General features: G+C 40.9%; 1 protein-coding gene and 1 long non-coding RNA gene across 3 annotated transcripts in view; one reads left to right on the top strand and one right to left on the bottom strand.

Annotated features, from left to right (window-relative positions):
• Nucleotides 1–20,974, bottom strand: part of si:dkey-237h12.3 (teneurin-3) — a 649,923-nt gene that overhangs the window by 93,740 nt on the left and 535,209 nt on the right. The gene's annotated exons all lie outside the window — the stretch shown is intronic.
• The window catches only part of LOC130923564 (uncharacterized), a 98,697-nt gene that overhangs the window by 60,602 nt on the left and 17,121 nt on the right, over nucleotides 1–20,974 (top strand). The window lies entirely within an intron of this gene.

Genomic DNA, 20,974 nt, shown 5'->3' with positions numbered 1-20,974 from the left:
CTCATGTTGCACATTTATGAAAATCTGCCATAGAACCAACAAATAGTTGTACTTTTCTTTGTATATTTAACCAATAAAACTTCAACATAAAGTGTATATAGTTTTATTAAAATCCATCAACGAGCATGGGCATTTAGAATGGGGTCAACCATATTGGAACACCCTGTAAATGCTTAACAAACTGTTAACAAATACTTCACAAATCAACAATAAATCATTTATCAACAGTTTACTAATCTATTAACTAGCAAAACGGATAGTTTTTATAAAGTGTTACCAGAGGATACAAATAACAGACATAAATAATGTTATTCTTATATTCAAAGTTTATGGCAGAAAACACAGATAAGACTGAAAAAGCAGTTTCTGCTCTTGCACTCCTCTTTAAAAGAAACTGCTGTATTTTAAGCCAAAACAATTGTTGTGTTTGATAGAACAATATGTCTATATGCTGCCATAGCAGATTCATTGCGCATTAAGCCCCCAAACTATTTTTAATTTGTCTGTTTTACCCTGGAAACCCGTTTACAGACGTCGCCCAACCACTTTTGTTTCAACCCAGCCATAAAACGGAGGTAATTAATTATATTTATCATTCAAAATGTGTGTCATTTTTGGCTTAGAATCATTCATTGATGTCTAATATTTCATTAAAAAAAAAAATAAAAAAAGTGATTCACTCGCATATTTTAAAATTTGAATGAAAAAAATGGTGTCTGTAAAAAAGTCACGGATATCTACCTCATAACTGTCGCTTTTTTTACTGTCGTATTTTCTCCGATATCTTAGATGATAAATAATCGATCCAAAAAAAGACAAATTGAAAAAAAAAAGTTTAAAAGAGTACATATATGAGTAAATATATGAAAAAGAAAATCAACCACTCCTTGATGTCTGCGATTTCTGCACCGCGACCCTTGGTATATTACCATGTTTCACCCATAAAATCCCCCAAAAATCCAGCTGTGGCCATTCACAGCTGTGTCTTGACACGCGGTGATACACGCTACATGGAGTTTTTGGATTGGAAAAAGGAAAGTACGCGATAATATCTCATTAAAGTCATGGCGTCTGTAATAGGGTTTTGCTGTTTAAAAAAAAAAAAAAAAATTTTTTTAAATGCCCTCCTGTTCAAAATTTTTCTTCCCCCAGAAAATTGAGATTTTGAGCTTTTCAATGATGTATCACACATGCATATTGGACAGTTTTGAAAGTTGGCCAAATTGGGGGTATCAGAGCGGAACTTCAAGTCACCTGAGTGTTTTCAGTCTTATATGGATTGATAGCATGCACGCACTGTGCGTGCATTACAAACGAATATACGAACAGTATGCCCTGACTCTCGGCCATGTAAGCAAAATTGAAATATTGCTCATTTGGAGCACAGAAAGAAAACTGAGCATTCTCAGGCTTCATGACTGTGGTCAATGTCACCTCTTCCCTAAAAGCTGCGTTCAAGCTAGGCGCTAACCAGAGGTTGCGCTAGACTTTTTCGTTGTCTGTCATTTTGACTGACAGGGTCATAAAAATCCGGTCATAATCTATTTTTACCCGTCACTTAAATTTTTAAAATGATAATAATGACATTGTAGTGACCCTTTGTTTGGCATAATTCACCTTCCGTACTTGTGTCTCCATTTGGCCGAGCACGTTACCGGCTACGACACAGTCACATGACAGAGACACTTAAGAGCCGCGCGCGTTCCGGCTTGAATATGAGTAGAGAGTTCACAGAGAGCAGCAGAGCTACAGCGGCCAGACACAGCAATTCGAGCTAACAAGACTCTTAACATTGCATACCGCTTCAACATATTCAATAGTATTTAGTTTTCATTCATTTTAAATTAATTTTCTGTCCGAACAAGCTTAACAGAGAATCCACACCGTGCCATCACACATCAAGCAGATGAATATGTAACTTTTTCTCCGCAGTGACAAAAACAGCTGACTGTGGCCCCAGTAGGTAGGCTACATATGGAACAATGAAATTAACAGTTCACCTGCTGTGGCCTGAACGCAGTCTCACACCTTCCTCCTGGAGCGCATGGACTTGAATTGCGTGCCCGCTTGTGCAGTCCCTCTTTTTTCACCTCTTTCATCAACACCATCATTGTTTTGGGGCTTTTTGAAGAAACTTCGGACACTCAGTTGCCTTGACATTTTTCCGAGTAAGGCCAACGACGTCATGCATCAAGAGAGACAATAGCTAATTAATATGCTCACTCGCCACCCTGTGGTCTGGGGTGTGAATTGCAACCTGTCAAAATGACAGATGGACTTCAGTTTTTTCCGTCACCGTTTTAAAAAATCGGTCAACAACGGAAAATATTCGGTTAACGCGACCCCTGGCGCTAACGCTAATGCACATGTCCATCGCTAACAAAACGCCCTGTCTCACTCGCTCTTTGCTGACATAATTGCTGCATTAATTCCGATTTGGAGGACTTGACAGTTCAGACCGCATCCACATTCTGGAAAAAAGTGGCCCAGATCAGATTTTAACCACATACGAAAGTGACCTGGATCGGATTTGAAATGGTCCACTTTTATTTTTTCCCATTGAGACCGTTGAAGGGGAAAGGATATCATCATCGCACACACCGTATAATTGTTTGCATTAGTCTAACACATATATAGTCTAACACATACATATGGTACAGGTTCTCGTAGGCACCGTCTAACTGTTTGCATTACTCTAACACACGTAATATAATTAATCAGGAAATAGTATCATTTTCATATTTACGGTGGGACTACACTACTAATATAAAATAAATAGAACACCATAGTTTAATGAGAAGAAATAGAAGAGATACACAATGCCGTCTTATCACAAGATTGACGCACCAACTCTGGCAATCAGCTCTCCCAGCAAACTCCAAGGACAAAGCGCTTTGTCCTAAAACAAGTACAACCAGCCCGGACAGCAAAGTTGATAGCGGGCGTCCCAATCCGCGCACGAACCTAAGCCGCCCAAACCCGGCCACAGAGGGGATGACCCAAAAGCAATGCCCAGAAACGCCTTCGACAAGGCCCGCCTCAGCAACGACTTCAAAAAGACTGGACACTGAGATAACACAGATTTTTGCTGCTCGTAAACATGTAGCCTTTTTTTGGATCCAGAATTGTCCCTCCGTCGTCTGTTTTTGCCTTGTTTTTACCATTGTCGACAAATAAATTGTCAACCTGTTTTTGGTGAGTGTTCTTCAAACCTTTAAAACATGGAGTCAGTACAAAGGGTTAAAATAAGAGGACGCGCGAGATTCCACCTTCCCGGCGGACGCACGCGGGGCAGCGTCAGCCGAACGGCACTTGTTTTGGCTGGTGCTGTTCCCGGGTGCGTCTGGGCCGGGGGGGGGGGGGGGCGAATTTCAACATCGTCAAGTTAATGCCTCACTCGAGTCGGAAAAAAACGAAAAATCGGATTTGTGTATTAAGACCAGCGGTATGAACCCGATGACCCGTGCCAGAGTGACTCAAGACAGCTTGTGTTGTTGTTTAGTTTCTCAGCAACTAATAATGCTGCACCAATAATGATACTAGTATCGGAGGGGGCCCCGATACAATAAAATGCAGGCATCTGTATCGACTAATAGTAATAAATAATACGCTAATGCTGCGCAATATGTACCCTTCGAGATTTAGTTTCCAACCACTGGTCGCCCTTACCAAGATGGCCGCCAGTTACAAACACCATTGAAGGATTAGCAGCAGAAAAGAAGCAAAATAATAAGGAGAAGAAGAAGAGAAAAAAAGCCTTGGAGAGTTTTTATTATGCTAGGTGTCATTGAATGTTCTCATTTAGCAGTCATATTTTCTCTGTATGGTCTTATACTTTGAAAGGTGTATAAATGTACATGTTAAACGGTAAAACCAGCAAAGATTTTAAGTCTTGCGAACACTGACAGCTCTACTAAGATGTTAGCTTTGTTAGAAAACTGGGAAAAGAAAGCTACCGAATTTGTTTCCTCTGCTAGCATGAGTGGTTAACAATGAGGTAAGCTAATGTACTAATGTAGTATGATGGCACTGACTGTCTCAAGTTTCAGAGGAGCTTATTCATTATATCCATATACCCAGGTCGTCACTAAGTTTGTTAATCAGTGTCTGACCAAGCCACGAAATAATTTTTTTTTACATTCAGTAATGAAGTACTTCAGACCAGAGTGGTGGTCCCCCTTTTTAAGAAGGGAGACTGGAGGGTGTGTTCCAATTATAGAGGGATCACACAACTCAGCCTCTCGGTAAAGTCTATTCAGGGGTGCTGGAGAGGAGGGTCTGTCGGGAAGTCGAATCTCGGATTTAGGAGGAGCAGTATGGTTTTCATCCCTGCTGTGAAACAGTGGACCAGCTCAACTACCTCGGCAGGGTTGTCGAGGGTGCATGAGAGTTCGCCCAACCAGTCTACATGTGTTTTGTGGATCTGGAGAAGGCGTTCGACCGTGTATCTCGGGCAGTCCTGTGGGGGGTGCTCCGGGAGTACCGGGTACCGAGCCCCATGGTAAGAGCTGTTCGGTCCCTATACGACTGGTGTCAGAGTTTGGTTTGCATTGCTGGCAGTAAGTCGAATTCGTTCCCAGTGAGGGTTGGACTCCGAAAAGGCTGCCCTTTGTCACCGATTCTGTTAATAATTTTTACGGACAGAATTTCTGGGCGCAGCCGAAGCGTTTGCATCTCTGCTTCTTGCAGATGATGTGATGCTGTTGGATTCATCGAGCCGTGACCGCCAACTCTCACTGGAGTGGTTCGCAGTCGAGTGTGAAGCGGTTGGGATGAAGATCAGCACCTTTAAATCTTAGACCATGGTCCTCAGTCGGAAAAGGGTGGAGTGCCCTCTCCGGGTCAGGGATGAGATCCTGCCCCAAGAGGAGGAGTTCAAGTTTCTTGGGGTTTTGTTCACGAGTGACGGAGATCGACTGGTGGATCGGTGCCGCGTCTACAGTGATGCGGTGAAGAGGGAGCTGAACCGAATAGCGTAGCTATCTGTTTACCGGCCAATCTAAATTTCTACCCTCACTTATGATCACGAGCTGTGGGTCGTGACCAAAAGAACAAGATCCCGGATACAAGCGCCAGAAATGAGTTTCATCCGTAGGGTGTCCTGGCTCTCCCTTAGAGATAAGGTGGGAAGCTTGGTCATCAGGGAGGGGCTCGGAGTAGAGCCACTGCTCCTCCTCATCGAGAGAAGCCAGATGAAGTGGCTTGGGCATCTGATCAGGATGCCCCCGGGGTGCCTCCCTTATGAGGTGTTCCGGGCACGTCTCACTGGGAGGAGGCCGCCGTAGGACACGCTGGAGAGACTATGTCTCTCCGCTGGCCTGGGAACTAGGGGACTTGTTCACGAGTGAGGGTAAGAGGGAGCGGGAGATCGGCAGGCGAATCGGTGCAGCGTCTGCAGTAATGCGGACTCTGCACCGGTCCGTAGTGGTGAAGAAGGAGCTGAGCCGAAAGGCGGAGCTCTCGATTTACCAGTCGATCGATGTTCCTCTCTCACCTATGGTCACGAGCTGTGGGTCGTGACGGAAAGCACAAGATTCCGGATACAAGGGGCCAAAATGAGTTTTCTCCGCAAGGTGTCCGGGCTCTCCTTAGAGATCGGGTGAGAAGCTCGGTCATCCGGGAGGGACTCTACATCAAACCGTTACTCCTCCGCGTTGAGAGGGGCCAGCTTAGTTGGCTCAGGCATCTGGTTCGGATGCCTCCTGGATGCCTCCCTGGAGAGATGTTCCGGCCATGTCCCACTGGTGAAGGCCTCGGGGACGGCCCAGGACACGCTGGAGAGACTATAGCCACGTTTACATGGAGCCAAATATTCCAATTACAATCGGTTTATATGTTCAAACCGAATAAATGTGTTCCATATAAACACCTCATTCGGAATGAACAGGCCCAAACCGAATGGAATTTCATTCCGTTTCACAGGGGTGGAATATTCCTTTTCCCAAACGGATTAGAAGTAAAATTATATCATGTAAACAGGGGAGTGGAATGGTGTCTGGTTGCGTTCTTTCTGCACATGCTCCGTACTGACTTGGTGACGTCACTTGGTGACGTAAGTAACGTCACTTGCAACATGGCTTCCAAGCACAGCGCACCTAATTGGAGTCCGGCGGAAAGTTTGTATTTAATTCAAACTTTAAAAGAATTGAATTTAATTGCTCGCTTAGACGGGCGTAAAACGAGGAACAGTGAACTATTTAAAAAAGTTCACGAGAGGTGCTTTTGTGGATGCCAAATTGGTTTGAGACGAGGCGATACTCGGCACAGCTACTGAGTCTGTAAAGAACAATTGCGACGCGCATAATGCAGGGAATTGGTGCTCCGACGGTAACTGCATCTGGAGCCATGAATCCCTCCATCAGCCCACACAACTTTTTAAATGAACGGCGTGTCATTCTGAAGTTTTGTTTCCACTCGACATCTGTAAACTCCTGAAGAACAACTCGTTCCCACCAGTCTTTGCTGCGGATCTTCATCCAAAGTTTTCTGGTCTTTGGAGGGGGCATGGGCACTACGGGGAAACATCGCATAAGGCTAACTTGTCCACCTTGTGTACACCTTCTTCGTAGTGCCTTCACTAGGAGCACCCTGAGGTCGAAATGGTTCTTGAACAACAAGTGGGTAAAAGTTAAAACAGCAGCACTCTGACGATCGATCTCCATGTTTTGCAACGTGACGCTTTGTTTTGATTAATATGCGCATGTCAGACGGCAGTTGTCAAACGTCCTTTCGGAATAAAGGCAGTCACATGTAAACAGCTGATCTGAAATTTCCATTCGGAATGATTTGAATCGGTATGAATAAAAGTCAGCATGTAAACGTGGCTTATGTCTCTCGACTAGCCTGGGAACGCCTTGGGATCCCGCCAGAGGAGCTGGTTGAAATGGCTTGGGATAGGGAAGTCTGGGCTTCCCTGTTAAAGCTGTTGCCCCCGCGACCTGACCCCAGAGCAAGCAGAAGATGATGGATGGATGGATGGATGGATAATTAAGTACTAAAAGAAAATATTTTTTATAAGGTTCACAAATGTGGTATCGTATTGGTACAGTATCATAAGATAACACACAGCTGGGTAGCGGAATTAGTGCAACACTAGAAACTATCAACAATCCGTGCATCCAAAAACAGTGCAGCTCTGCTTGTAGCCTTTTCAAGAAGTCTTATAGTTTGTCTCCTTTGAAATGTTGTGCCCCACAAACATAAATTAAAATTCCAAACATATGTTTCTAGTCAATGCGGCGTCCTATCAGCTCGGCGGGAGTTTCATTACGCTGAACCACGTTCCTGAGCTTCAATTAAAGCCCCAAGGTCGCGTGTTTGACGCTGCCTCATTGCGCAATAAAAAAGCTACCGCCCGCATCTATTTGTCTTTGTTAGAGGTTCTCAAGTGTTGTATTGTCGTCCTATTGTGGCCTTCCTGCCTTTAATCTGAACGTGCCCTTGGATCAATTCAATCAATATAATTTACTAATCAGATGAAGGACGGACAAACATGTTGGTATGTCAGGGAAACCGTGGCCTCCTGTGCATATCCACTAACGAGGACAGTGGCTAGTCTGACTGTGATCCTTTTTCTTCTTTCGCCTTTCAAGTGTGTTTCCGCCTTTGAAGAGTCACACTATATAAGCAATAAAGTCCGCTTGTATCTGCCTCTCGTTAAAATCTGTAATGAATCAGCCTTCTTGGTGAGTCCTCGGTAAAATATTATTAGTGGTGAGGGGGGCTTAAGGGGGATGCGGCGCAATGACTTGAGGAAGAAAAACAGGCTTCCCGGGAAGTTAAAAGAACATTGCATGGAATATACCTATGGGGAATCTTTTTAAAGTAGCCTACTGAAGTAGTCTTCTAATTACATTCGGGACGGGTGCTTGTTTGTATTCTTTGATCACAAAAAGCCAAAACTTTCATCCAACTTGCTCGTAACTTATTGATCAAGGTGACCAGACATTTATATTTTTAAGCATCTAGTAAGATGACATTCAGTCACAGAGTCATCCAATCAGCAGTGATACGTGCAATTATAGACTAAAAGGAAAAGCATAAATGTCCTTCATGTGAAAGATGGTTGCTCAAAGAATTTGAATATTTGAACATCCCATATTGACCCTTTCACAAATGAATTATGACTTTTGTTTTTTAAACCTTACATGGCATTCAATTACCTTGTTGTCTGCAACTGACGGTGCAAGACGTCCAACCAATTTTGACTGGGAGGGGCGCATAAATCATTTATTCTTATGGTCAAAATGGATTGGACGTCTAGCACCGGCAATAGCACTGACAGATGAGCATTCAACATTTTCTTGTTGCAGCATCCATCCTCTTTTTAGCTTCAACTGTCTGACAGACGGCCTCAGGTTTTCCTGCAAAAACTCCTTTTGAATTCATTCTTCCATTAATGATTGCAAGTTGTCCAGGCCCTGAGGCAGCAAAACAGCCCCAAATCATGATGCTCCCTCCACCATGCTTCACGGTGGGGATGGGTTGTTGATGTTGGTGAGCCGTTCCATTTTTCCTCCACATATGACGTTGTGTGTTACTTCCAAACAATTCAACTTTGGTTTCATCAGTCCACAAAAAATTGTCAAAACTTCTGTGGAGTGTCCAAGTGCCTTTTTGTATACTTCAAACGAGCAAAAATGTTTTTTTTTTAGACAGCAGTGGCTTCCTTCGTGGAGTCCTCCCATGAACACCATTCTTGGCCATAGTTTTACATATAGTTGATGTGTGCACAGAGATATTGGACTGTGCCATTGATTTCTGTCATCAGCAGACACTCTAGGGTTCTTTTTTACCTCTCCGAGTATTCTGCGCTGAACTCTTGGCGTCATCTTTGGTGGACAAACACTCCTTCGGAGAGAAGCAACAGTGCCAAACTCTCTCCATTTGTAGACAACTTCTCTGACTGCCGATGGATGAACATCCAGACTTTTAGAGATGGTTTTGTATCCTTTCTCGGCTTTATACAAATCAACAATCCTTGATCGCAGGTCTTCAGACAGCTCTCTTGACCGAGCCATGATGCACATCAGACAATGCTTCTCATCAAGCAAATTATTACCAGGCATGTTTTTTATAGTGGGCAGGGTACCTTTAAACCACTCATCAGTGATTGGCCACACACCTGACTTAAATTGTTTGGTAAAAATTGGTTTTAATTGCTCTTTAATTCTTCTTAGGCAGAGGGTTCACTTTAGTGCTGCAACGATTAACTCGAGTACTCGATTAGAAAAAAAATATTCGAATTCAATTTTGTTGCTTCGAGTATTCGTTTAATTAAAGTGGCGTTGTAATGGTTTATTTTGAAAGTGTTGCATTTAGTTTTAAAGATGAGGGTGGATACACTGCCCTCTGGTCTGCCTCTTTTCACATGGGTGAATCCAACTGCTCCCTGTTAGGACCAATGTAAGCTAAGTTTTTGTTTGAGCTAATGTTTTTTCATGCATTTTTAATTTAGTTTGTAGGTATATTTAACCATTTTTTGTGGGAATATGTGTCTGTACCATTTGTTATGTGTCTGAACCATTTGTTAAGAGCATTGTAAAAAAAAAAAAAAAAAAAAAAAAAAAAAATTATATATTGCATTTTATAGCATTTAAGCTAGCGAACATTTTCTATGTAAGTTAGCCAATTGTTCTTTTGTTGTACATGGATCCTCATTTAAAAAAAATATACCGTTTGAGGCTCAGCTTCGGTATTTTAATTTTTCATGTTCCTTATCCGATTACTTGATTATTCGCATTAACTAGTCCATTGATTAATCGACTACTAAAATATTCGATAGCTGCAGCTAGAGCTGGGAATCTTTGGGCACCTAACGATTCGATTACGATTCAGAGGCTTCGATTCAATTATAAAATGATTATTGATGCACCCCCCTCCTTTTTTTTTTTTTTTTTTTTTTTAAATGTTTTGTACATTAGTTCCAAAATTGTTCAAAAATTCTCTCAGGCTAAATCAAACTACTATTTCAGTATCAAGTTAACATATAACAGTAAACAAATATACAAAAATAACAGTAAATAAAAAAACTCCAGTCCCCATTCAGTATCAGCAGCTTTAAACTACATTCAATTAATTTAATGTTGCGAATCAACTGTTACAGTTGTTAAAATTGCTCCCGTTATTCCATAATTTCCCTTCTGTCTACTTTTGTCAAAGTTTTAAAACTATTTCATCATTTAAAGATAGATTCAAGACAAGATTCCGCCGATTTAGGAGTATTTTAGATAAAAAAAAGTTAATTAGGTTCGCTACAACAGAGCCTTCTAGAGAAGTCACTGCTTTCGTACTGCTTTAAGATGGCGGCTGTTTACTAACACCTGAAAGTGTCATTTCGCATCTTGGTTCAATAATACATGTTCTAACACCGGCGTCGTCTGTCATTTTGCATCTAGTTCTACATATATATGATATCTAATGTAGCCGTATGTTTGTAGCAACTAGCAACTGGGCGTTGTTTGTGGCAGCTGTCGGCCGCAGTCAGGTATGATTGTTTTTTTTTTTAATCTAGCGGCATGAGTTGAACATGATATTTACTCTCGGTCCGTTCTTCATTGCGTCCCAAAGACCGCGCTGACTGTGTTTTACTTCCGTTTTACCTGGTATAATTCAATAATCGGAATTTGGATGTTTGTGAAGCGTTCTCGAATCTTCCACGGCCGAATCGTTTCATTTAAAGATAGATTCAAGACAGGATTCTGCCGATTTAGGAGTATTTTAGATAAAAAGTTAATTAGTTTCGCTACAACAGAGTCTTTGAGAGAGGTCTACTGCTTTAAGATGGTAGCTGTTTACTTACGCCGGTAAGTCTGTCATTTCGCATCTCTGTTCAATAATACATGTTTTTTTATTTAGCATCATGAGTTTAACATGATATTTACTCTCGGTCCGTTCCTCATTGCGTCCCAAAGACCGCGCTGACTGTGTTTTACTTCTGCTTTACCTGGTATAATTCAATAATCGGAATTTGGATATTTGTGAATCGTTCTCAAATCTTCCACGGCCGAATCGCGAATAATCTAAGAATTGGAAATTTCGCACGCCTCTAGCTGCAGCCCTAGTTCACTTATTTCCCCCCCCTTCTTTCATGGTTTGCATGCTATCCTCATTAAAATATGAAAACCTATAAATGTTTGGGTGGTTTTAGTTAAAGCAGACACTGTTTTTTCATCTGTGTGATTTTGACAAAGTTAAGATCACATTTGATTGTGATTTTATGCAGAAATGTGAGAAATACCAAATGGTTCAGATACTTTTTTATTCAACTGTATCGCCATACTGATATATTTTCACTATTATCGATCATAATAGTAAAACAAATTGAACAGACAGTTGTCCATTTTGGTTAAACAAGGTAACCATTTGGACAAATTCCTTTCAAAGAGCCACAATCAGAATTAGGTATCCAACACCGATAGATGACAGTTAATTATCAAGCTAATTTGTGTCTACGCCATCAAAAGTGGGCGTAAGTTAATTGAAAACCACTACAACGGATTTGTACTACTGTACATCACATTTCAGTAGCTCCTCCAGGTGTTCCTAATGAAATGATCCTCGGGTGCAAACTATTTTGCTAATGTGCTATAAATGTCTGGCTCATATTTAAGGAGTAACAAGCATATCTCCTTGGTAACAAGACTGTGTGCTTCGCGGCTCGTGGAGGCAAACAGATTCATAACTTGTGAGTCACATGCTTGTGTTCAAATTAATATGAGCCACTTTAATAAGGTCCTGTTAAGCCACTGAACCTCGTTAACACCATCCACCTCACCGGGCACCTCTTACAGATATATTGGCATAAATAAGCACGGCTTAAAGAAGGGAAAGGCAATATTTATGTAGTTTTTACAGGGCGAAGCGTTGCGTCAGTACATAAAAACAGCGCTCCAAATAAAAATCAATGGCATAAAATAACTGTAGCTGTGCATTTATGGGCCCTAGGAGGAGTTTGGTAGGTGGCTCCAAGGTCCTGAAGGTTGAAATCATTTGCAGAAGAAATCGAGCGCAGAATACGAAGCAGAGCCGATACCGAGACGAACTGTGTATTTGGCCATGTTTTAATTAATTCACTCATTCCAATGTAACAATTGATTTTTGCACACTGCTTTCCATTTTCCTTTGAATTATTTCGACATCTTCTTCCTGGAGAACAGTTTCTATTATTTTTCCTCTTTGCAATGTCAAAGATGATGATGGTGCCGTGCGCGCGTAACCACAGTAACAAGTAGCATTACAGGGTTCTTGAAAGGATTAAAGCAATGCTGCTAATGCACTCAAGCAACTTGCACCCGTATAGAGTTGGACCATGCCGTAAATAGCAACATCTTCAAGGTGAAGTGTTTTTCACAGAAGTTTGAATGATGCCATGACGCAACCTCAGAATGCATCAGATTTGAAAAATACTGTATTATTTTTCTGTATTTTGGAAGGTTGGAATAACATGTTTTTGATCAGCATTTTGCAATGGGCAAATCACTAAATCCCATGCACCTCCGCATTATGGGGCGCCGTTTGTAAAGCAGAACATGCTGAAAATTACGACAACATTTTCCCACATTTAGTGCCACACAGTGTTAAAAACATGGCGTGAAATTTTTACAGTCCCTTTTTTTTTTGCACACTTAAAACATTATTTAGCAACTTATTTATTTTTAAATAATAAGTATTGGACTTGAATGTGTAAATCCAGAAAACATAGTTGCAACCGTTTCCAGATATAACATTTAAATTTAGTATTTAGATTTATATTTATTATTTATATATTTACGATTTAGCATATAAATATAAAATTCTGATTTAAAATAAATATTTCGGATATAAATTTCAGATAAATATTGAGGATATACATATCAGATTTACATTTCGGAAATACATTTAACATTTACGATTTAAATAAATATTTAGTTCTGGATTTACACATTCAAGTCCAATACTTATTATTTAAAAATAAATATGTAAGTTGCTAAACAATGTTGTAAGTGTGCAAAAAAAAAAAAAAAAAAGGGACAAAAAAAAAAAATTTCACACCACGTTTTTAACACTGTGTGGTGCTAAATGTGAGAAAATGTCGCAATTTTCAGCATGTTCTGCTTTACAAACAGCGGCCCATACCGCATTTTGCCAGACCCTTACAAGTTTCTCGCCAAATCTAAACTTTTCTTAAGCTGTTCGATTACCGTTTTGGCTTCATACCTGCAGAATGTGATCTCCTTTTCGGTGCCTTTTTGTTCAGCCCTTCTCCGTTGTTTTTGTTTTCATAAGTTACCGCAAATGTGGAAACACAGGCCTTGAGTGCCCTCTTACAGTTTAGTGTGAAGAAAACATGTGAAATGATTAGTGCTGTCAAATTTATCGCGTTAACGGGTGGTAATTCATTTTTTAAAATCACGTTAAAATATTTGACGCATTTAGCGCATGCGCGGAATGACCTGCTCATGCATTGCCTCAAACAGATTACAATGACACACTTGAGAGCTAAGAGGCAGAAAAAGGTGTCTTGTTTTGTGCTTTTTCTTAAAAAAGGTACAGTGGGGCAAATAAGTAGTCAACCACCAATTGTGCAAGTTCTCCTACTTGAAAAAATTAGAGAGGCCTGTAATTGTCAACATGGGTAAACCTCAACCATGAGGGACAGAGTCTGAAAAAAACTGAAAATTACATTTTTTGATTTTTAAAGAATTTATTTCCAAATTAGAGTGGAAAATACGTATTTGGTCACTTCCAAACAAGCAAGATTTCTGGCTGTCAAAGAGGTCTAACTTCTTCTAACGAGGTCTAATAAGGCTCCACTCGTTACCTGTATTAATGGCACCTGTTTTAACTCATTATCGGTATAAAAGACACCTGTCCACAACCTCAGTCAGTCACACTCCAAACTCCACGATGGCCAAGATCAAAGAGCTGTCGAAGGACACCAGAGACAAAATTGTAGCCCTGCACCAGGCTGGGAAGACTGAATCTGCAATAGGTAAAAACGCTTGGTGTAAAGAAATCAACTGTAGGAGCAATTATTAGAAAATGGAAGACATACAAGACCACTGATAATCTCCCTAGATCTGGGGCTCCATGCAAGATCTTACCCTGTGGCGTCAAAATAACAAGAACGGTGAGCAAAAATCCCAGAACCCAACGGGGGGACCTAGTGAATGACCTACAGAGAGCTGGGACCACAGTAACAAAGGCATCATTAACACCATGCGCCGCCAGGGACTCAAATCCTGCACTGCCAGATGTGTCCCCCAGCTGAAGCAAGTACACGTCCAAGCCCGTCTGCGGTTCGCTAGAGAGCATTTGGATGATCCAGAAGAGGACTGGGAAAATGTGTTATGGTCAGATGAAACCAAAATAGAACTTTTTGGTAGAAACATAGGTTCTCGTGTTTGGAGGAGAAAGAATACTGAATTGCATCTGAAGAACACCATACCCACTGTGAAGCATGGGGGTGGAAACATCATGCTTTGTGGCTGTTTTTCTGTAAATGGACCAGGACAACTGTGTAAAGGAAAGAATGAATGGGGCCATGTATCGGCAGATTTTGAGTGAAAATCTCTTTCCATCAGCAGGGGCATTGAAGATGAGACGTGGCGGGGTCTTTCATCATGATAATGATCCTAAACACACAGCCAGGGCAACAAAGGAGTGGCTTCGTAAGAAGCATTTCAAGGTCCTGGAGTGGCCTAGCCAGTCTCCAGATCACAACCCCATATAAAATCTGTGGGGGGGGTTGAAAGTTCGTGTTGCCCAACGACAGCCCCAAAACATCACTGCTCTAGAGGAGATCTGCATGGAGGAATGGGCCAAAATACCAGCAACAGTGTGTGAAAAGCTTGTGAAGAGTTACAGAAAATGTTTGGCCTCCGTTATTGCCAACAAAGGGTACATAACAAAGTATTGAGATGAACTTTTGGTATTGACCAAATACTTATTTTCCACCATGATTTACAAATAAATTCTTTAAAAACAAACAATGTGATTTTCTGTTTTTTTCCCGCACATTCTGTCACTCATGGTTGAGGTTTACCCATGTTGACAATTACAGGCCTCTCTTATATTTTCAAGTGGGAGAACTTGCACAATTAGTGATTGACTAAATACTTATTTGCCCCACTGTATACCACACGCGACGTGCTGGCACTTTGTTTCTTTACGTTTACATTAACACAGCTTACGGCTCTCGGCAGGCCGTAACTCTAACTCACTCCGGCATCATGTGAGTAAACAACACTGGCGTCGCGTGCACTTGAGGGTGCGTCGGATAATGCTATATCAGAACATTACAAAAGGCGAGTGGACACATGCGGTCATTGGACCGCGCCGTTTATAGGCATAAGTTTCGGCAACTCCTTCACAACAAACATAAGTATCATTTAGTGAAAGCACAACAAAAATAATATCTCTCCAAAAAATACAATGTCCACAAAAAGAAAAGCGCTTCAATCTTTATTAATGAGTCCCTATTCTCACACAGTTGAACAACAGTTCAAAGAGAACTGGCATTCCCAATCAAAATAGCTATGCAAAATACACATAAAAATTTGGTCAAACTCTATTCAAACATTTCGTTTAGTTACACAAATACACTGGATGGCAATATTTCGTCACAATATACAAACTATCAGAGGTCTTGTACGTTGTGAAGCCAGCACTCATATGACGTGAATTACAATGGATGGACCAGTATACAGGGAAGTAAGGCGTCAGTCGAGGGATAAAGCACACTATTTGGCTTGATTTCTAGGTTCATTTAAAACTCGCCATTGACACCTTGTGGTATATTTCAATCACTACCTTACGTAGTTAAAGACACTGTGGGTGAACGGCAGGGAGCCCATGTGACGCCCTGCTCGTCGATGTCAACAATGGCGAGCTACTAGTTTATTTGTTGATTGAAAATTTTACAAATTTTATTTAAAGGAAAACATTAAGATGGGTTTTAATATAATATTTCCATAACTTGTGCTTACATTTACCTTTTAAGAACTGCAAGTCTTTCTATCAGTGGATCCCTTTAACAGAAAGAATGTTAATGCCATCTTGTGGATTTATTGTTATAATAAATAAAAACAGTACTTATGTACAGTATGTTGAATGCATATATCAGTCTTGTGTCTTATCTTTTCATTCCAACAATTTACGGAAAAATTTGGCATATTTTATAGATGGAATTGCGATTAGTTACAATTCATTTTTAAGCTGTGATTAACTCGATTAAAATTTTTAATTGTTTGACAGCCCTAGAAATGATATAATAATGTGTTATTAATTACAGTAAAAGTAACACGCCCGGCTAAACTATGAAAAAATACTGTTACTTATAGTCCAGTCCATGAGACAGGATGTGGGAAAAAAACCCAGAAAATCAAATTGTTTGATTTTTAAAGAATTTATTTGCAAATCATGGTGGAAAATAAGTATTTGGCCAGTCTCCTGATCTGAACCCCATAGAAAATCTGTGGAGGGAGTTTAAAAGTCCGTGTTGCCCGATGACAGCCCCAAAACATCACTGCTCTAAAGAAGATCTGCATGGAGGAATGGGCCAAAATAGCAGCAACAGTGTGTGAAAAGCTTGTGAAGAGTTACAGAAAATGTTTGGCCTCCATTATTGCCAACAAAGGGTACATTACAAAGTATTGAGATGAACTTTTGGTATTGACCAAGTACTTATTTCCCACCATGATTTGCAATTAAATTCTTTAAAAATCAAACAATATGATTTTCTGTTTTTTTTTTTTCTCCCCACATTCTGTCTCTCATGGTTGAGGTTTACACATGTTGACAATTACAGGCCTCTCTAATATTTTTAAGTGGGAGAATTTGCACAATTAGTGTTTGACTAAATACTCATTTGCCCCACTGTACATTCGCTAAACCGTTAACCAGGCAAATCAAGGCAATTGATCGGGCTTGGGCCGCTTCGGGCTTTAATACCTGCGGGCCGGTCGGGTCGGGCTGGATTTTTTACGCCCGATCTAACTTCTAGTGTCATGTAATGTTAGCATACCGTACACCTATTCAGCCTGTTGTTCTCTATTGTATTTTAAATTGCCTTTCAAGATGACATGTCTGTTCTTGGTGCTTTCCCCCAAAAATGCGACTTATACTCCGGTGCAACTTATGTTTTTTTTCCCCTTTTCATTGGTCATTTTTTGGTTGGTGCGACTGATACTCAGGTGCGACGTATTGTCCGAAAAATACGGTAGGCTATTTAGTAAATGCCAACAGACTACAGCACATATTTGAAAAATGACACTTGGTCAGAAAAACTAAAGTTACCATCACTACTACCAGTAAAAGTACTGGACTTTTACACCTCCACTATTACAAAAAGAGGAAAAAAGTCACTACTAACTACCACAACACATGAAATGTACATTTCCACGACTATTATTCTTATGATGGCTTCAATTTGATATGACGTCCCAGCTACTGACTATGCATACACGCAGTCAATGTTCTAATCAGATAAGAAAGATATGAATTTTAACATTTGAACCCATTAAAACTGATGATTGGAAATTTATGCCTTCATTAATATGCTGACTTAATGGGCTCATCTCTGCAAGAATACTAGGCAACCATTATAAAAGATCTGGGTTGACATGTTTAAAAAAAATTAAGTTGCACACAGCAGAAATGAACCAATACTAATGTAAAAAAAAAAATTACAAATCCCCTTTGGAATAGGTAAAAAAAATGTCTCATCACCCCTATGTGCAGATATTAAAGTACTTTTGAAGCCAATCGCGACAGTAATGAGCAAATGAATCAGTGTGCAAGTGAGCCGTGCCGCCGTTCCGAATCACTCAGTGCTATCGTGAAGATTTGCCCTTTTGATGAACATGCTGCTAATGACATTAATTCAATATAGCAAATGAGTTCTTTGCTCACTCATCTAGCCGTGGCACGTTAATCAACAAGTACAATAAATGTGAAATAGTCTCGCGCGCGGCGCACGCATGAGCAGGTGCAATCGAATCCCTCTCGACAGAGTGTCGGCCGGGTTGCGAGGGCGATTCAGTGGCGCGCTCTAATGCCAGCGCAATTACAAGCGGGCGGCCTCGGGCTAGCGAGCCTTTGTCAGCTCGCCAGCCCTGCCTCTTGTTCTGACGTGAAGTGCATTCCGGCACACAGTCGGCGTTCTAGATGTCGGAGACAATTTGTGTCGCGTTTTATCTGCGAGCAAGTCAAGGTCGCCCGTCGTGACGGACGTGCCGAGTTTTGATTTGCTGGGAATTATTGAAATGCTGTAATATAACTTTAATCTATACTTACAGTATATATGAAAGGAACTTTGGGTGTGTGTGCGTGTGTGTTCGTTCCCTATGGACTCTGAAACGGCTGGGCTGATTTTGACAAAATTTTACATAGTTGTACTTTGTGTTCCTGGGAGTGTTCGTAGATGGGTTTGAGCTATGTAGGCCTCTATTTGGCAAGGAAAATTAAAATTTAAACCCCAAAAATTAGAATAGAATAGCCCTTTATTGTCATTATACAGTTGTGCAATGAAACAGTGCAGCACAAGTAAAAATCTCGAAGTGGCTTGCAAGAATAAAAGTATAAAATCTAAATATAAATTATGTATGAGGTAGTCCTATGTTCAGGCAGTGCAAATACAGTGGGGCAAATAAAGTATTTAGTCAACGACCAATGGTGCAAGTTCTCCCACTTGAAAAGATTAGAGAGGCCTGTATTTGTCAACATGGGTAAACCTCAACCATTAGGGGCAGAATGTGGTGGAAAAAAACCCCGAAAATCACATTGTTTGATTTTTAAAGAATTTATTTGCAAATCATGGTGGAAAATAAGTATTTGGTCAACACCAAAATTTAATCTTAATACTTTGTTGTGTACCCTTTGTTGGCAATAACGGAGGCCAAACATTTTCTGTAACTCTTCTCAAGCTTTTCAAACACTGTTGCTGGTATTTTGGCCCATTTCTCCATGCAGATCTCCTCTAGCGCAGTGATGTTTTGGGGCTGTCGTTGGGCAACACAGACTTTCAACTCCCTCCACAGATTATCTATGGGGTTGAGATCTGGAGACTGGCTAGGCCACTCCAGGACCTTGAAATGCTTCTTACGAAGCCACTCCTTTGTTGCCCTGGCTGTGTGTTTGGGATCATTGTCATGCTGAAAGACCCAGCCACGTCTCATCTTCAATGCCTTTGCTGATGGAAGGAGATTTTCACTGAAAATCTCTCGATACATGGCCCCATTCACTCTTTCCTTTACACAGATCAGTCGTCCTGGTCCCTTTGCAGAAAAACAGCCCCAAAGCATGACGTTTCCACCCCCATGCTTCACAGTGGGTATGGTGTTCTTATGATGCAATTCATTCAGTATTCATTCTCCTCCAAACACGAGAACCTGTGTTTTTACCATAAAGTTCTATTTTGGTTTCATCTGACCATAACACATTCTCCCAGTCCTCATATGGATCATACAAATGCTCTCTAGAAAACCGCAGACTGGCCTGGACGTGTACTGGCTTCAGCAGGGGGACACGTTTGGCAGTGCAGGATTTGAGTCCCTGGCGGCGCATTGTGTTACTGATAGTAGCCTTTGTTACTGTGGTCCCAGCTCTCTGTAGGTCATTCACTAGGTTCCCCCGTGTGGTTCTGAGATTTTTGCTCACCTTTCTTGTTATCATTTTGACGCCACGGGGTGAGATCTGGCATGGAGCCCCAGATCGAGGGAGATTATCAGTGGCCTTGTGTGTCTTCCATTTTTTAAATAATTGCTCCCAGAGTTGATTTCTTTACACCAAGTGTTTTACCTATTGCAGATTCAGTCTTCCCAGCCTGGTGCAGGTCTAAAATTTTGTCTCTGGTGTCCTTCGACAGCTCTTTGGTCTTGGCCATTGTGGAGTTTGGAGTTTGACTGAGATTGTGGATAGGTGTCTTTTATACCGATAATGAGTTTAAACAGGTTGCATTAATACAGGTAACGAGTGGAGCCTCGTTAGAAGAAGTTAGACCTCTTTGACAGCCAGAAATCTTGCTTGTTTGTTGGTGACCAAATACATATTTTCCCCTCTAATTTGGAAATAAATTCTTTAAAAACCAAACAATGTGATTTTCTGTCCCCCCCCCCCCCCCCCCCCACATTCTGTCTCTCATGGTTGAGGTTTACCCATGTTGACAATTACAGGCCTCTCTAATCTTTTCAAGTAGGAGAACTTGCACAATTGGTTGTTAACTAAATACTGTAATTGAAGTGAAGTAGCAGCAGTTGACAGTGAAGGCATTGAATATTGCACATTAATAATGCACGTAAATAGGTATGGCACATAGAATGAGTGAATAGAAGTAGCAGAAGTTGACAGTGAGGCATTGAATATTGCACGTAAATAAGTATTGCACATAGAATGTGAGAATAGAAGTTAAGTAGGAGAGGTTGACAGTGAGGCATTGAATGTTGCACTTAGTAAGTATTGCACATAGTATATTGCATGTAAATGAATATTGAACATTGGGTGATGTGGTGTTACATAGCATAGAAAATGTACAATATTCCGGAATTTTATCAAAGGATTCATTTTGGTTGGATATTCATACTGTAGCGACTGTTCTTTATTATGTGTTACACTGGCAATGGTTCATGGGTAGTTATGGCAACCATGATTGAGAATGGTGGTTGCCGTTGTTATGTTCTGGTGTTAACTGTTCAAAAAACCGTTGTCTCTTGGGGTTGCGCGGTGTATGGGGCACAAGAGCAGCAAGTGTGAAACATAAAAATGGTCTTTCTCATTCTTCTCCACTTTGCTCTCCACAGTACTGTAAACAGTGATGGAAAAGCGATTGCGCATTAACCCCTTTATGGTGTCCTTTTACTATTACTACATTACAGCTGCATCCCTAAGGAAATTAAAGTTTTATTTGCCATTCAGTTGTATTGCGCTTACGTTACACAAACCCGAGCAACGCCGGGCCATACTGTGAGTATGTATGCTGTATTTTCATTCTTTCATC

This window comes from Corythoichthys intestinalis, chromosome 11, assembly GCF_030265065.1.
Source record: "Corythoichthys intestinalis isolate RoL2023-P3 chromosome 11, ASM3026506v1, whole genome shotgun sequence".
NCBI classification, from domain to species: Eukaryota; Metazoa; Chordata; class Actinopteri; order Syngnathiformes; family Syngnathidae; genus Corythoichthys; species Corythoichthys intestinalis.
Note: the sequence above shows the minus strand (reverse complement) of the source record. Positions and strands in the feature narration are given on the sequence as shown.